At 53.0% G+C, this 17,456-nt stretch overlaps 1 protein-coding gene across 1 annotated transcript in view; it reads right to left on the reverse strand.

Moving 5' to 3' along the window:
- ACTL8 (actin like 8) overlaps positions 1 to 16,295 on the reverse strand; it is a 34,148-nt gene extending 17,853 nt beyond the window's left edge. Inside the window, exon 1 of the mRNA XM_029949347.1 lies at positions 16,252 to 16,295. The gene's annotated coding sequence lies outside the window, so the exon portion shown is untranslated. The remainder of the gene's footprint in view (positions 1 to 16,251) is intronic.
- Between the last annotated feature and the right edge of the window lie 1,161 nt (positions 16,296 to 17,456).

The raw sequence follows: 17,456 nt of genomic DNA on the forward strand, positions 1-17,456 counted from the left end.
TGCCTGAAATTCCCTTCCTTGAAACTTCTCCAGCCTTTAAGGTCCGAGCCAGGCCTTTACTCCAGAAAGCTTCTAGCACCAGACCACGTTCCCATGGGAGCACCCTCCTCCATGATGACCACAGAACACCTGCTGGAACTGCCTGTGCGCCAGGCACGGGGCAAGGCACCTCCCCTGTATTATCTCATTTAACCTGCACAAGAAGCCAATGCCAAGGGCCCTGGACCGTCTCCAGTGCACAGAGGCAGTGACTAGAGTTTACAGATGCGAAGGAAGGCATTGGCTCTGAGGCCCCCAGTCCACAGGGCGCTCAGGATTCAAATCCACGACCGCCCTGACTAACCACGTGGCCTCCAGGTAACCAGTTCACTGAGCCTCCATTTTCAGCTGAGACCAAAACTGCCTTCGGCGGATGCTCCAAGGACAAGCAATATGGCTTCAAGGAAACGGCACAGAACCGTCACATGTAAGCTCCCGTTAGTCAGTGGAGCCTCTTAACCCGGGGTCTTCGCTCCCGTGGGGTCTGCACTGTTTTTGTGCCCAAAGGCCCCCAGGGTCTGTCCATCAAGGCTCCCTCAAATGACTGTGTTTGGTGGAAACATTTTGCAAGGAACTCAGCATCTTTATCTACATTTTCACCAGGTCCTGAGGAGCCTGGTGACATGGGGAGTGTCACTCCGGTTTACATCCCGTGTTTGGATATGGGCACTTGACCGCCGCTCACCCTGAGCATACGTCCCGGGATCCCTGTGTCATGCGGGCACGTCACTCCCCACCTCGTGAGCAGGGCCACCCCGTGGGCTAGACACCAGCCCTGTCCTCGGGGGTTTCTGCAAAGAGACTGAGGCACAGGTAGGAACCTTGCCAAGTTCCCACAGCCCTTGAGCACTGAACGAGGGTATGAACCCACGGTCTGGTTGCAGAGTTCATGCCTCTAACCAGACAGCCACGCTGCTCCCAGCCACCCGATGCCATGGGCGGCTCAGCACAAAGACATCCCCGCTCCGATCCCCCAACCGGCAAACATATCAGGTTATGGGGCGAAGGGGTGTTATGGCTGCAGGTGGAATTCGGGCCACTTATCATCTGCTCCTGGGATAGGGCCCGTGCCCCGGATTATCCAGCTGAGCCCAAGGGGATCACAAGGGGCCTTTAAATGTGCACGACAGAGGAAGACGGTCAAAGTCAGAGAAAGATCTGGAGAGGCAGCAACAACGGGGCCGCGAGCCCAGGAGTGCAGGCGGCCACCAGGCACTGGGAGAGGCAAGGAGATGGGTCCCTCCTGGGGTCCTCCGCGAGGAACACAGCCCTGCCCAGAGCCTGACTGTAGCCCCTGAGACTCACTCAATGCTGGCCCAGGCTTCCAGAACCATCAGGTAACCAACCAATCTGTCTTGTATCAAACACGAAGTCTGTGGTCCTTTGTCATAGGAGCCATAAGGAACTCATACGGACACAAGAGCAGCTCACATGGGGATCCGTGGTAGGGAGCCCCCACCCCAAGCCCCCTGCCCTTGCCCCACCTGCCGGGCTAGCGGGTGGTAGCAGACAGTTTATTATGAGGCCAGACACGGCTCTCAGCTCTCCCCAAGCTGGGAGGCAGAAGCCAGGGGCCCTCAACTGAGCCCCCTCCCCGGGGCAGGGAGCTGAGCAGGCCCTACCTCCTGGAAGCCGATGGGCTGAACCTCCTTAGGGGAAGGCCGAGGGCAGGATGGAGCTGATCCTTCCAAGGAGTAACTGGGTTCAGGGAGTCCCTTCACTGAGGCTGGGGGAGGGAGGCGGAATGGAGAGAGACAGAGACAGAGAGAGACATCAAATCTGCATGAGGAGAAGACAGGGTTTTAATTACTCTTTTCGTACCTCCGTTGTACCTTGAGGTATTTTAACATTACTCTCCCTGGCGGGGAAGGATTGATTGATTGTCTCCTGGCATTCAGAAACCCTGATTAATGTAAAACTAACCAGTCGTTCTGAACCCTGGGGAATTAATCACTTAAATGTGGGAATTACTCAATAAACCATTCAAACATGCAATAAACCAAGCCATTAAAAATTAATCGCTCGACATCCTGGCCGTGTAAACAGGGCTAATAAGATCCTGGCAGCCTACGGTGAGACGGTAAGGGGAGAGCAACGCCTTTCACCAGGTGCCCAGCTGCCACCCAGGATCAGAGCAGACACCCCGATGTCCAGGACACATGCCACAGAACACTGGGCCAGGTGACCTCTGGTCCCTGAGGCCTCCCGCCCTGGTCCTCGGACAAGGCCGGCAAGTGAGAGCGGAGTCCTCGCTGGGCTGGTAGGAGGAGGGGGCGGGGCTAGAGCTACAACCTCTGACAAATACTTATTGAGCACCTACTGTACACCGGGCATTGTGCGGGGCCCTGCAGATGGAGCAGCGGACAAGAAGGCCACGGAGCTGCCCTTGGTGTGTGCATATGCGCCAGAGGGAGGCAGGAAACAGATTCGTTTTATAAAATATTGGCTACAAGGGAATATGAAGCAAAGGACAGGGGTAGATATACAGGAAGAAATCCCTATTTTCAACAGGCTGATCCTCGGAGGGGCCACTTGGCGGAGACATGAGGGCACAAAGCATGCCGACATCTGGGGAAGAGATGGGTAAGGGCTCCAGGTGGGAGTGCACACAGCATGGCTGGAAGGGACAGACCCGGGTGTGGAGGATGGTTTTCAGTGGGCAGCATGGGGTACAGAGCATCGGGGGCCTGGTTTGGAAACCGTAAAGGAAGTTGGTGCCCCTGAAGGTTTCTGAGTGGGATGAGAGGGGTCGTCCCCCCACCCCCTGCACGTTAGGCGAACCCCACGGGCTCTGGCCTAAGGATGAGGGGCGGGCACAGGTGGAAGCAGGAAGGCCAGTCAGGAAGTGGCCGTAACCATCAGGGGGCAGGCACCGTGGCCTCCCCCGCCTGGTCCACAGCCCCTGCACCTGGCTTTGGACCCACCCTGCACTTAACCCTCAGCTCAGGGCTGCCTCCCAACCCCCTGACCGGTGACTGGTTTAGGGAAGGACAGGTGACCCAATGTAAACCAATGACAAGGAGACACTAACTCAGGGCTTCTGGGAAAGAACGCTTTTTCTCTTCTCGCAGAGGGCTGCCTCCAAGACCCATTTTCTGTTAAGCATACGCATGTCAGATCTGAAACTCCCATCCTTACCGTATGGCTATCACCTGAGGATATAGTGGGCCTGTGGAGAAGGGTAAAGCCCAGAACATCCCAGAGAAATGGAGCCAGTGGGCAACGTCATGAACTTCTGGATCAGACTGCTCCTGAACCAGGCTCCTCCTGGGTGTTCAATTCTCTGAGCATCCTTGTTTTGTTTGAGCCAGCCTGGCCAATTCCTGTGCTGCCTGTATTGTTTTGCCTATGCCTCACACATACCCTATGAGGTCAGGATCATATCCAATTTACCAATTTGTAGACAAGAAGACAGAAGAATTTTCCAAAGGTATATAGCTGGACAAATTGGACAAAACTGGAGCTTGAACACAAATCTCACTGGCTTTTAAATCCTCGCCTTGGGGGGCGCCTGGGTGGCTCAGTCAGTTAAGTGTCCGGCTTCAGCTCAGGTCATGATCTCCCGGTTCGTGGGTTCCAGCCCCGCATAGGGCTCTGTGCTGACAGCTAGCTCAGAGCCTGGAGCCTGCTTCGGATTCTGTGTCTCCCTCTCTCTCTGAACTTCCCCTGCTCATGCTGTCTCTCTCTGTCTCTCAAAAATAAATAAAAAACATTAAAAAAAAAAAAACCCTCGCCTTGAGCTTCTCTCCCTTGAATCACAGGGGCCGTCATCTGGACCACATGGCTTCCATCAGGAACAACCGTGCACACACACTGTCCCCTGCTCACTTCCTCATCACACATCATGGCTAACAGGTGTCCCTACCCATGTGAAGAACCTTCTCCACGGGGCCTCGATGCCGTGTGGACTCTCTCCACTCACTTCCAGCCACCGGAGGCCCCACGTGACACAGAAACCAAACGAGCCACCTCGAGCCACCCCCTCCCGGGCCCCAACCTGCTTCCATGCTGAAATCCGGCGGTGGCCGGGCCCCTGCGGGGAAACCGCAGCCCGGAGGACAAGACCGAGGCAGCGCCCCCAGGGGAGGCCAGGAGACCACACTTGTGCCCCATGCCATCCTGGGCAGGTCACAAATTTGAAAACCAACAGAAATGTCCAGAAAAATGTAAAATGCCAACATTGGTAAAAGAAGAAACAAAAATGTTGAGAACCAACCATTAAATACATTGATATGGTAATTAAAGACACCCTCCCAGGGGGCCATGACCGCAGGTAAGTGTAGAGGTGAGCACAGAGGTGAGCTCTACCAAATGGTTTATCCCTCGGTTATAGGAAATAGGAACAGAGCCCCGAACTCATCTGATGAAGTTGGTATAAAGTGACATCCACAACTAAGGATACTACAAGCAAAGAAAATCCTAAGCCCGTTCCACTCAGGAACGTACGTGAGTGTAACTCCAACATAAAGTAGCAGCTAACCAGGGGCGCCTGGGGGGCTCAGTCGGGTAAGCGTCATGATCTCACAGTCTGTGGGGTTGAGCCCCACGTCAGGCTCTGTGCTGACAGCCCAGATTCTGTGTCTCCTTTTCTCTCTAGCCCTCCCCCACTCACACTCTGTCTCTCTGTCTCTCTCTCTCTCTCAAAAAAATATTTTAATAATATAAAATTTATTTTTAGAAAGTATCAGCTAACCAGGGACAGTGTCAAGATAAAGCAACTTGGTAAAGAGGGAGCACGGGTCAGCTCAGGTCAGACAGTCTGCATTCCAAGGCCAACGACCCCATGCATTCCTTGCTAGCTGCATAACTCCCCTGGACCCTGGGGAGTCTGTGTGCACATGTACACATGCACGCATAACACGTGCACATGCACACACAGGCATACCTACATGCATGCATATGTGCATCCTCAGTCACTCGGCCACACAACCCAACATCCGCCCTCATAACCAACACTATTCAGGACCCAGAGCAGCCCGTGCAGAGGCTCCTATTCAATGTCACTGGAACAAGAGGCCACCTGAGCGCCGAGGCTGGGGGCCAGAAGGACCCAGCTTCCAGGTGTGGGAGGCACGGAGCAGCAGAGGCTCTTTGCTAAGAGGAAAGACAAATTAACCAGCATCTCGAACCTCCTCCCAGCCCCCCTGCCATAGCGGCCCACGGGACCGACCACCGCTCCCTTCCTGCAGGCTCCCCCGTCCATGCGAACAGAGGCCCCCGTGCATCAGCCGGGCCACCCCAGCGTTCACAGCCCATTCCCGCGGCAGCTCAGGGACCCAGAGACACTGAACAGATCTGTTCAGAACGCTTCAGAGAGTTACGAATTTAAAAATGGTATCGATGTACACTTTGCCTCATAATGTTTGCAGGTGGTTTTGAATTTTAGATGAAAAGCTTCTGAAAGCTTATGAAATTCTTTTTTATTTGTTTACATTTAATTTATAGTTCATAAAAGTTTAATTTTGTATACTTTGTACGTAGCATTTTATTTTTTATCTTTTATCTCACTCCTATCAATAGAACACAGATTACGTGAAAGCCTTGATTACAATAAAATTTAGTTATTTTACTGAATTGGAGGCAAGAGAAGGAAGTTATATGGAATAAATAGGTAGTTGATGAATTATGTATGACTTCATTTCTGACTTATTAACAGAATACTGAAAGGTCTGGTAATAATTAAATTCGGTGATCTTGGTATCTCGTAGATTTGATCTTTATCAAGGTAGATTTCTCAGGCAGGAGAGCAGAATAGATTTTATTTAACATTTGTTAACTTGTTTTATAACTTTATTTTTTTAATTTTTTGAGTGTTTATTTATTTTTTTTTTTTGAGAGTGAGAGACAGAGTGCAAGTGGGGAAGGGGCAGAGAGAGAGGGAGACACAGAATCCGAAGCAGGCTCCAGGCTCTGAGCTGTCAGCACAGAGCCCGACATGGGGCTCGAACTCACGGACCGCGAGATCATGACATGAGCGAAGTCACAGGCTTAACTGACTGAGCCACCCAGGCACCCCTATAACTTTATTTTAAATTGAAATGAAATTTAAGTTATGTATGAGTGGGGTTTTTGTTTTAGAACAGTTTTTAAATTTTTTATTGAGGATAGAGTTAATACAGCATTCTATTGGTTTCAGGTGTACAATATGGTGAGTCCCCAATTATGTACACTATTCACTGCTCATCATGGTAAGTGTGCTCTGTAATCCCCATCACCCATGCCCCCCATCCGCTCACCCACCTTCCTTCTGATAACCACCAGCTTGTTCTCTCTAGTTAAGATTCAGCTATTTTATTGGGCTCTTTTTTCTTTGTTCATGTGTTTTTTGTCCTAAATTCTACATATGAGTGAAATTATACGGTGCTTGTTTTTCTCTGACTTATTTCACTTAGCATTCTACCCTCTAGATCCATCCCTGTTGCTGCAAGGGCACAACTTCATTCTTTCTCTGGTTTAGGAATATTCCACTGTCTACATATTTAGAGTTGATACGTGACTATTCATATATACTCGTTCCCTACAAATGCTAGAGTTGGGCCTGACATGCTGTGTGACTTTGGGCAAGTTAATGAGCCTCTCGGTGCCTTCCTTTGCCTCATTTAAGAAAGGGATAAAAAACGATGCCTTACTCAGAGTTGTTAAAAGGATTGGGTTAATACTTACTAAGCTCCCATAACACGGTCTGGCGCATAGAACTTTACAATTACTTTTAGACACGGTAAGGTTTAGCACAGAAGTGCAAGAATTATCACAAGAGATTGACAAACACTTCTGGTCAAATTTAACATCTATGCTTGCAAACTCAACAAGGAATTGAAGAGAATTTCCTTAACTGGATCCATGCTGCATCATAAAACCTAGAGCGAACGCTCTTGGCTCTCTTCCTTTTCACACAGGAATATGGCAAGAAGCGTGCTCGGATTGCTACTGCATTTTCGATACGGCACTGGGGGTGCTGGCCCATGCGTTAGGACACAAAGAAATAAAACACAAAATAATAAGAAGAGAGAGAAAACTATCACTGTTCATATTTAAGACAAAAATGTCAGCACTGATAGAACAAAAGCGTAAAAGGGTTGAAACGTGTTCAGAACAATGGACTTATAAAGGAACCAGATTCTTCTGCACTGCTAATAACCAGCGAGGCATGCCACTCATGTTATCCATGAAAAGATATAACCTATTTTACAACTGACCCGAATGCCCAGGACTTGTATAAGGAGAAGTTTTAAGTTATCACATGACCCCAAAAAAGATACATAAATGTCATGTGAACATCATTAATGTTAACTCCCCAAATTAATCCAGAAATTTTAATGCAACTTCAATAAAAACCAAAGCCCATTTTTTTATAGAATTTGATCAAGTTATTCTTTTTGAAAGTTTATTTTGAGAGAGTGAGCGAGCGAGCAAGGAAGGGGCAGAGAGAGAGGGACAGAGAGAATCTCAGACTCTGGACTGTCAGCACAGAGCCTGATTCCGGGCTCAGACTCATAAACCGTGAGATCCTGACCTGAGCTGAAATCAAGAGTTGGACGCTTAACCCACTGAGCCACCCAGGCGCCCCTGATCAAGCTCATCTGGAAGAAGAAAATTGCTCAATCTTGAGAAAGAAGAACGAAGTCTCCGGGCTCCGAGGAACGAAGAGCAGCTCCAGAGAAGTGGCGATTAAAACAGCTGTGCTGCTCGGATAAAAATAGATGAACGCGGAACAGCAGAGAGAGCTCAGGAGGAACCTCCCTTGTGTGACAAGCCGAGTCCTGATAAAGGCGGTCCCTGCCCTGGAGGAGGAGCCTAAGCTGTGGGCGGTGGGGGCGGGGGCGGGACTGACGGATAGCGCAGAGCAGAGAACACAGGACAGGAGCCGGAAGGATCCAAGTCGTCCATTTAAAAACTCAGACTCTGAAAGCTAAGAGGAGAAACCATCGGAGGATCTTTTGGGCCTTGGCGTAGAGGGACGGACTTTTAAAACACACACATGCACACGATTTCCAAGGCCAAAAACAAAAAACGGGAGAGATTTAACAACATAAAAGTGATCGATTTCTGTTCCATGAAAGCACAGATGGATTCAACAGACACGTATCGCAATGAGAGAAGACCCCGGCGATGTCTAAGAGTGACAAGTAAGGGCTCTTACACGCCAACACGAGAAAAAGGACCGACACACGGGGAAATGGGGAGGGGTGTGACTAGCCGGCTCAGGGCCCGGCAGTCCACACAGCCAGCCAGCAGACGGAGGTGTGCCACCGCACCTCGCTCAAACACCCATAGTAAAGCAATGAGAGGTCCCACATGTGCCAGACGAGTGACACTAAAGCATGACCAACAGATGCGGGGGAGGGGCGGGAAGGGAAGCTCCCAGCCCTACTGGTGGAAGGGAGCCCAGCAGGACCTTCTGGACGGTCATCTGGGGCAACCCGGTGACTGGGCCTTCCCACTCCTTGGTCTACACCCCCAGAGAAACAACCCCCCCCTCCCAAGCCCGTGAGGGAGCTTCACAAGGGCATCCCCTGAAGCCTTGTTTGTGGAGCAGGACCTGGAGCTGTCACCCACGTGGGCGGCCCTCAAGGACAGACAGAGCCGGGGACGCATCCGTGGACATCCTGCTCGTCCCTGACGTTCCAGCCACAGGTGTAACTCTGAAACAGGGTTGAGTCGGAACGGTTAACAAATACAATGAGCTCATCAGGAGCACGACCCTGGTGACCTAAGTCAGCCGTAAAGCCTGCACGTCGTGCACGGTGCCCACGCATCAGGACGGGCCGGCAGCGCTGCATTCCCACGGGCGTCGCAGCCGGGCTGGGGATGACAGAGTTGAAGGAAGTGAAACCAGAGAAGGGCCTTGACCAGACAGATGACAGAGTGACGTGCACTCGCCTTACCTGAGGGACAAAAATAGAAGACTTTTTTAAAAGTTAACCTAGTTTGGGCGAGTGAAAAGCGTATGAGGAATGGGTGCAAGGCAATTACGCCGGATTCAATCATTCCTGGTAGGAATTAGGGCACGACTCAGACTCACAAATCTGGAAACCAGAACTCATAGAAAACTCTGTGGGCCTTTCAAATCTCAGTCTCAATCTTAGTCTTCCTCTCCCTCCCTCTCTCTCTCTCTCTCTCTCTCTCTCTCATTTGCTGGCTGAATGTCCTTCCCTTGACTCAGCACCCGGCAAGTAAGCTCTTAGGGTGCCTCTGAGAGCGGAGGCCACCCAGTCCTGCTTCGCGGCATCAAGAGGTCCCCCTCCCTCGCAGACCCCGCCCGGGCTGCCGGTCCTCACTGCGCATGCGCTGTGCGCTCCCACACCTGACCGTGAACTCCCTGGCCTTCCGTGAAGGCTGCATGGGGGTGGAAGGAGGGGAGGCCACGTGCTCCACCCTGTGGTACCAGCACCCAGTCCGTGTCGTTCAGGACCAGACAGAGACAGGGCCGGGGCTGGTAAAGGCGGCTTAAGGCCCCCACACATTTCGCAGAATCACAAACCAATACGATCTCTGCCTTCCAGGCAGAGCCACCTAATTAGCTAATTCTTTGAGATCCAGAGAGAACCAGGTGCCCCTAAAGCAGACTCGGGGTGGGGGGAGGAGCTGGACAGGGAATCTGCCCCTAGGATTTGGCTACACAAAAGCCTTTATGGAGAGAGCAGAACCCCCCTCCTCCCTCACCTCTGCCCTCTCCCCCATTCAGATCTGCTAACATTCCAGGTCTCCGGGATTCCAGGTCCTACCTCGTCTCCATGGAGCCAAGTCCTCAGCTTCTGGGCCCCCCTACCCTGGCATCTCACATCCTCCTTCTGCTGGGCATAATGGTTACTGCTTGCTGGGCCCTCACTGTGTGCCAGGCGCTGTGCCCACAGCTTTACCTACCTCACAGCTACCCAGAAAGCCAGGGACCCTCTTCCCCTTTCACAGATAAGCAAACTGAGCTTTAGAGAGGTTACAAACAGCCAGTAAGAAGGGAACACCGCTAGCGTCATGTCCAGTCCCCGGGCTTCCAGAATGTTCTCAGGCCCTGCACTACACAGCGTTCTATGGAGAGGATGAGAGGAAGGCCTATTTAAGGCAACATCTCCCACACACGTTGGCTCCAGACCCCTCTTCCCTGGGGCACTCATGCCCACTGGACACGGCGCAGGAAATGCCAGCGTGGTGCTGGCTCAGCTCAGCAGCGAATGGACCTACTCTGCTGACAGCACCCATGGTCTCCCAGGCGTCCCGGCATTATGACTCACAGCTCCTGTGGACCAAACACCCATCCATCCCAGCAGGGCGTGGGCACGTGATCGGCACCACCAGGGTCCCTCAGTGTCCCAGGAGGTGGCTGGGGCAGTTCTGATGTGCAGGTGCAGACGCGGGGGCCCCTGGGTGCTGGCGAACTTGCCCTGGGCCGCCAGCTGGCCAGGAGGGGTTCGGGTGTTCAGCCCAGTCTGGTCGGAAGCCTGCTCTCTTTCTGCTAAACCATGTACTACTGAGAGACAGGAGATCCCCAGCAGGGCTATAAGCCTGGGGGGAGGAAGGGTGGGGCCCGCCCAGTGATGGCTACTGCTCTGAGGGGCACCCCCGCCCACTGGCTGCAGCCTAGAGATGACTGCGCAGAGGGGCTCCTATTAGTCCCCCAAAGTGGACCTTGCCACGCACCCCAGCTCCCAGGGCTGGTCTGTTTCCACCGGAGTGCCAGAGACATGCCAACTCTGTCGTTCTGGAAATTCCCAGCTGGGTATGGAATGGGCTAACTCTAGGAGCACAAGTTAATTCTGCCCCTAAACCTCCCTACTCGGTCAGCTACCTCTAGATCATCTTACCAGGTGAAGGGTCCACCTGGGAGAATTTAGAAGCCAAGGTCAAGAAGCATACCATTGGCATCTGAAGCCAAGCAGATGTGAGGTTTGAATCCTGGACCTGCCACGTGGTAGCTGTGTGAGCCTGGAGGTTGGAAAGTTCTAGCACCCCTTGTGCCAGGATCTGTACATGCACACACATGCGCACGTGCACACACACACACACAGCTACCCCCACCCCTCTGTCAAGTTAATGCCCACCCAAACCACCTCCCGTCCCTCCTCTTCCCCTTCACCCTCCAGGGAGCCAGCCATAGCCAGCAGCGTCGGTCTGGGCATGCTCAGTAGCCGCAGCCGCTGGGGTGGGGGGAGCCCAGGCCATGCTGCCCCACTGCTGACTTCAACATCCCCGCGCTGGTGAGACACCCCCTGGAAAGCAGCATGCCCAGAAGCTTCTGCTGAGCAGAGCCAGCTGCCTGCTGGGCTCCTGCACTAGCTCAGCTTTGAAAGGCCCCAGAGGGGCTCCTGGGGGCTCGGCCCTGGCAGGAAGTGGGCGTCAGGGGAACGAGCGACTGCACAAGGCTCCACCCCATGCCAGTTTGCTTGGTGTGCAGTCTTGGAATTGCCCACCCTTGTCTTCAGTTGGAAAAGACCCAGATGTGCCTCTGCGAGCCCCGAGCGCCCGGAGGGAAGGCCATCACAGCCATGTTCAGGAACCAAAGGGCAGATACCGTCCTTCCAAGTTCACTGGGTCCACACCCCCCGTCTACACACATCTAACCTCTAGTGATCACCACAGGACCCGGCTCTGTTTCTTATTTTCTGTTTTACAGCCTTTACAGTCTCAGTGATAGGAGCCAAAGGGAATCTGTTACCCCAGCGTTCCCGTGTGTGTGTTGCAATATTTTCTCCCCAAGAGTGTTCTTTTTTTATTGCTCCTAAATCTTTCCCCTGTAGCTAAAGCTTCCCTCTTCAGCCCAAGTAATGGAGGGAAGGGAAAACTAAAAATAGAAGGAAATTTACATTTGCACAACACCTGTTATATTTTACTATGTTCTTATTTAATCCTCTTAAGAGCGCTACAAGGTGGTTGGTGTGTTTAGCGGGAAGGAAATGGGCTCAGAGAAAGCCAAGTTTGCGCAGATGAGCCCTCCCTGGAAGCTAGGCGTGGCTGTAAAACTGGTCAGTGGGGAGAAAGCGGGGGTGGGGGGGCTATCTACAGCTTCTAGCAAGTGTCCTTAATGGGAAAAAGCAATGCCCTTCTTTGTCCTTCCTCCCTTCCTTCTGCTGGCTGAAATGCAGGCATGCTGGCGAGCTCCGATAACCATCTGGGAGCAAGAGGGCCTTGGGGAATAGAAGCTATAGATGGCATAGCAGAAATAGAGAGGAAGACTGAGTCCCAGCACTGTGGGTCCCATGCCAGGCCATGATGGACCCCACCTCTACACTATTTGCTTAGGCCACTTATTTGGTGTTTTTGCATCAACCTTAAGCTGATAGGGGGACCTATGAGGTAATCCTCCTTTTGCAGACCTTATCAGTGCATTGTCCTATCTTAGGATTCAAAGGATAAAGGGATTTGCTAGTATGGCTTACCCACTCCCTCCCACAACAGTGGGTCAGTTTTCAAACACCCTTTTCTCTGCAGGGAAAGAACTAGGCACCATCTGGAAGAGCAACTTTCTAGGATCTCTACATTGCCCTCAGCTTCCCTTGTGACGGCAATATCGGTCTGTGACAACCAGGAAAATGTTATGTAACTTCATATAATAGATAGTAAGACACAATGACATAAAAAAATTATAGCAAAGAGAAAAGTAGATAAGATGAGACCAGGAAGGTTTATATACTTGCAGCAATTTGACTGAGCTTCCTAGCAGCCAAAGCAAAAGGAGAAACACAACTCATAGAGACTCCTGGTTGTTCAGTGTCTATTTCCCAGGCTTTGAGGCCTGAAAGCCACTTCTCCTATAGGACGCAGAAGTAGTGAAGTCAATGGAGAATGCCAACAACAGCCCAGTAGCAAATGCAATAACGAGTCTTAAGGTATAACGTATTTAATCCTCCCAACAACCCTGGCTGTTGTCAATCGTCATCCATGTTTTACAGATGAGGAAACCAAGGCAAAGGCAGCTGAGACTCTCAGATTCCCATCCAGGAACTTGGATTCCATAATCTAGGATCATATGCCAGGGCCTTAAGGTGAACCAAACCTGGGTTCAAATCTCATCCACTGTCCATCTCTGAGCCGCCTTGGACAAATGACTGCACCTCTCTGAGCTTCTGTTTCCTCACCCACAGTGGGAATAATCCCCTAAACCAAAGAGAGTGGTTGTACGAAGACAACAAGAGAAATCTGTGTGTAGCCAGTATGGGTGGGGCTTTGCCCGGAGCCCTGGAATTACCGCTGAAGCCAAATGAGAGATAAAGATATCCAAGTGCTCTCAGATTCTGGAAACAGCTGACAAGGTTCTGCCCAGAACTGGGGTCAGACCACCCCCTCCTGTCCCCTGCCAGGATTTGCCAAAAGGCCACAGAACCAGCCCTGAACCCCAACGCCCCCCACACACGGTGCACAGAAGGCCAGTCTTACAGAGAGCAGAGCGATGGCCATGGAGAGGTGACGTAGGAAAGAGACGGAGTTTTATTAAGGAGCTGGAACCTGGAGGTGCCATTGGAACAGCAGGACCCCCAGAGTGCACAGAACCAACCCAAGTGAGAGCAGATGCCCCCCCGCCACCTGCCCAGTCCGCCGAGGAGTGAGCCGCCTTCCTTCCGCCCCTCCTGAGGACCTGGGGACGGAAGCTTGCGGGCTTTAGACAGGACATGAGATCTGAGATCCGAATACAGATCAGATGATGTTCTGATAACTGCAAGGGCCCAGAAAATAGCGAAAACCGTCAAAGGCATTAAGGTCCAGGAAAGGAGAATTTGAAGAAACTCTATTAAGGGCAGGAAGCGGAAACATCAAAATAGTTCCCTTTTTACCCACGAAGCAGTAACACTTCGCAGCCAGCAGCTCCGGGGACAGAGCCCTCTGTACAGGGCCTGTGCACATAGCAGGTGGTCACATGCATCAGCCCCACGTCCACAAGGGTGAGAGGGACCCAGTCGGCCCCTGCAAGCCCCTCCCCCAACAGGGACCCCTCAAGACCAGCCCCTCCCCAGGGAAGTTGCTGGACTTGACCATCCCCACAGGGAAAATCACAGAGTCCTCCCATGGGATCTGTCCCTTGGGTCCATCTCCGCCCCCACCCCACTGCCTCTGATTGGCTCTCCTCCACCTTTAGTCTGCCACCAACCTGGGTGACTAGTGATAGCAGGACAGGGTCCTCTGTCCTCACCTTCTCTGTTCTTGGGTCTCCCAACTTTACTGCTGGAGGAGAAGGTCTTGGCAAAGCGCCAAAGCCAAGCCAAGGGGAGGCCGCCACCAGGAGCAGAAGGGCAGACTCTGCTCAGCAGAGCCCCATGGACTCTGGGAAGAGACAGGAGCCACGGTCCCCGATGCCAACCTCAAGGTGGGGGCAGGGCGAGTGAGGGAAGGAGGGGATGCATAAGAAGGGGCTCCCCTCACCCACCTGAGCCCAGAGGGGACAGAGAATAAGTGTTGGACACAGACCCCTGGTCTCCACGTAGGTTTATATTAGATTTTGAGAAAGACCGGGCTCTTTCCCATGCCCAGTGCTATAGGACACCCTTCCAAGATACCTGAAGGCAAAGCCACAGGTCACACAACCCTCAAGGAGTCATTTGTAAATGTCGGCTGTCCCCACGCATTGGATTGAACCAGCTCCAGGCCTGTGAAACCTACCTCTGGGCCTCAGTTCTCTCTTCATCAAGGAGGATTGGAAACCCATCCTCTGGGAAGATGGGAGGTAGTGTGATGGGGACAAGGTGGGGGCGGCACTGGGCGGGGACATCTCCCTACAGTAGGAGCCTAATAAGTGCTTGGGCGGCCCTTCCTTGCACTCAGACTGAGGCAGGGGTCCGAGCTTGGCCGAGCTACACGGAGCTCTGAGGCAAAGAAGAGGGGGTGCTGGGGCGCCGAGGGGGCCCTGGCTGCAGCCCAGCGCGGGAGGTGTGGGATGCAGGCCGAGGACGCTGGAGTCGCGCAGCCCCCAGATGGCGGAGAGGAGGGTGCCGCGAACACGCGTCTCGGCTCCAGCTAGCTGGGATCAGGGAGCAGGAAGCTCTTATTTTCCCCCCTCTCTCTTCCTCGTGTGATGTGTTTCTGACACTAATCAGGGATCCATCCCCCTGGGAGCCAACAATAATGATTAATGGTGTTAAATATAGCCAGAGACTGCCGGGGCCAAATTAGGCGCCATGCATAAAACATCACTAGCCTCGTCAGGCGGGCAAATCAGCCGGGCGTTGGGGCCTGGTGCCTGGGGACCTGCGCCCACCATCAGGTGGCCCGACCCAGCCACCTCCCAGCCGCCGCCCATGGGGGTGTCTGCCGGGGACCCCGGCATATGCTGTGTGTCCATACGTGACCGCCCCCCCCCCACGGCCACCAGGCCCCTGAGCTGACCCAGAAAGGAATTGCTAATGAAGTGGTGGGAAGAAAAAGTGCTCGGGACCCAAATGGACCTGGGTTCAAATCCCAGCTTCTCCACCTCACAGCTGAGTGGCCTCAGGCAAGTCACTTTGCGAGTCTGAATCTCAGCTTACTTTCTGTAGCCAATAAGGGGGAGTCAAGGCATAGAGGGACCAGACATTCAGTAGGCGCTCAGAAGATGTTGGCTCTCTTCCTCCCAGACCCAAATAGCTGTGTGACTTTCAACAAATAACTTGCCCTCTCTGAATCTAGGTTTCTCAGCTACAGAATGACGGCTCCTGTCACGAGGCAGGGAAGACACTCCGTGTGGGCCAACAAACACATCCACTCGTTACCCGAGGCTAGAAACCAGCGCCGACTCTGTGCCGAGCACTGACTAGATGCCGGGGCTACGCCAAAGACGGGGACGCCCGGTCCCCGCTCTCGTGGAGCAGACAGCCCAACGGGGACACAGGCAAGGAGTGAAACAGATGAAGTAACCACAGATTATAAACTACTTTCTAAAGGAAACAAAGAGGCGAAAATGAAAGAGATGCAAATGGGAACGTTCTGACTCTGCCTCCTGTGCTCAGGGCTCTTTTCACGTCCTCCCGGGGATCCACGGAGCCCCCGCTGGAGACCACAGCGCAAAGTGGCCCGAGGCACACCAGGAAGTAGCCGGCAGACGCTGGCCGTTGCCTCCCTCTGCAGATGCACCAGGAAGGAGTGAAGATTCCACGCTCTCCTGCTCCGCTGAGGGGGCGCCGGGGCTCTGGGTCCTTCTGTGCATACCTCCCCCGCCCCCTCCTGCCACACCTCTTCCTGTGGCCCGGGTGGGGACTCCTCAGTAGGACAACCCTCTTGCTGTCCCTCCCTCCTCAACACCCTCATCCTTACCCGGGGGATTCGACCACACCCCTGAAGCATCAGCTAAGGCAGCCCCACAGCGTAGAACAGAGAGAAAAGGAACCTTGTAGGCGGTGAACAGATGACGTTGCCCCCAGCAGAGGACGACCTTCCTGGGCACTTGGGCCATCCCAGGCCCCGCCTGTCTGTGCAGAGGACAACACTGAGGCTCCTTGAGCATGGGACTATTTATTTACCCCACGTCCTGAGGGCCTGGCCCAGGTCAGAGGCATGACAAAGGTCTGTTAGACTGAATTGTCGTGAAAGTCAAGCAAATTTTGTAGGAGGGAGGAAGACTTCTTTTTTTTAATGCTTTTTATTTATTTTTGAGAGAGAGAGAGAGACAGAGCACAAGCAGGGAGGGGCAGAGAGAGAGGGAGACACAGAATCTGAAGCAGGCTCCAGGCTCCGAGCTGTCAGCACAGAGCCCGATGCGGGGCTCGGAGGACCCATGGACCGTGAGATCATGACCTGAGCCGAAGTCGGACGCTTAACCAACTGAGCCCCCCGGGCACCCCAACTCGGAGGCCCAGAAACCACGGACGACCACGTGGGTGTTTCTAACCTAACAATTCAGGACCTTGCCTGGCTAAAAGTACCATAAACTCAGTACCAGACAACATGAGAAGCGCCCTGCGGAGGCCAGAAGCGGGTTAATATCTGCACAACACAGGGTTCCAACACGCCCACAGGAAGGGGACGAGTGGCCCCGCAGACAAAAGAGCAAAGGATCCGCGGAGGCAAATTCACAGGCGAGAGCATCCAAACAGCCAAACAGATGAAAAGCCACTCAGACCCACACTGGCCGGGGAAATGCAAATTAGAAGCAGTGATGAGATTTCATTCGATACCTCTCAACTTGGTCAAAACTAACAAGGCCAGTAAGGACTCTGGCTGCCGGATCCAGGGAAAGGGAAACTCCAACCTCCGGGGTGAATGTGAAGTGTGAGGCCTCTGGGGAAATCAAGCTGCAAGAGCTATCAAAATTAAAGGCACACAAACCTTCGGACCGATGGCACGATTCGACCTCTGGAGTTACACCCCAGAGACAGGAGATCTAAGGATGCACTGGGCACGTACGGAGTTTTTACCATCAGGCTGCTTACTATGGTGACAAACAGAATACAAACGACAGTCAGCAGAGGAGTGGCCAGTCTGGTGGCCGCACATCCACACTCTGGAATATTACACTGTCG

This window comes from Suricata suricatta, chromosome 8 (genome assembly GCF_006229205.1).
Source record: "Suricata suricatta isolate VVHF042 chromosome 8, meerkat_22Aug2017_6uvM2_HiC, whole genome shotgun sequence".
NCBI lineage: Eukaryota > Metazoa > Chordata > Mammalia > Carnivora > Herpestidae > Suricata > Suricata suricatta.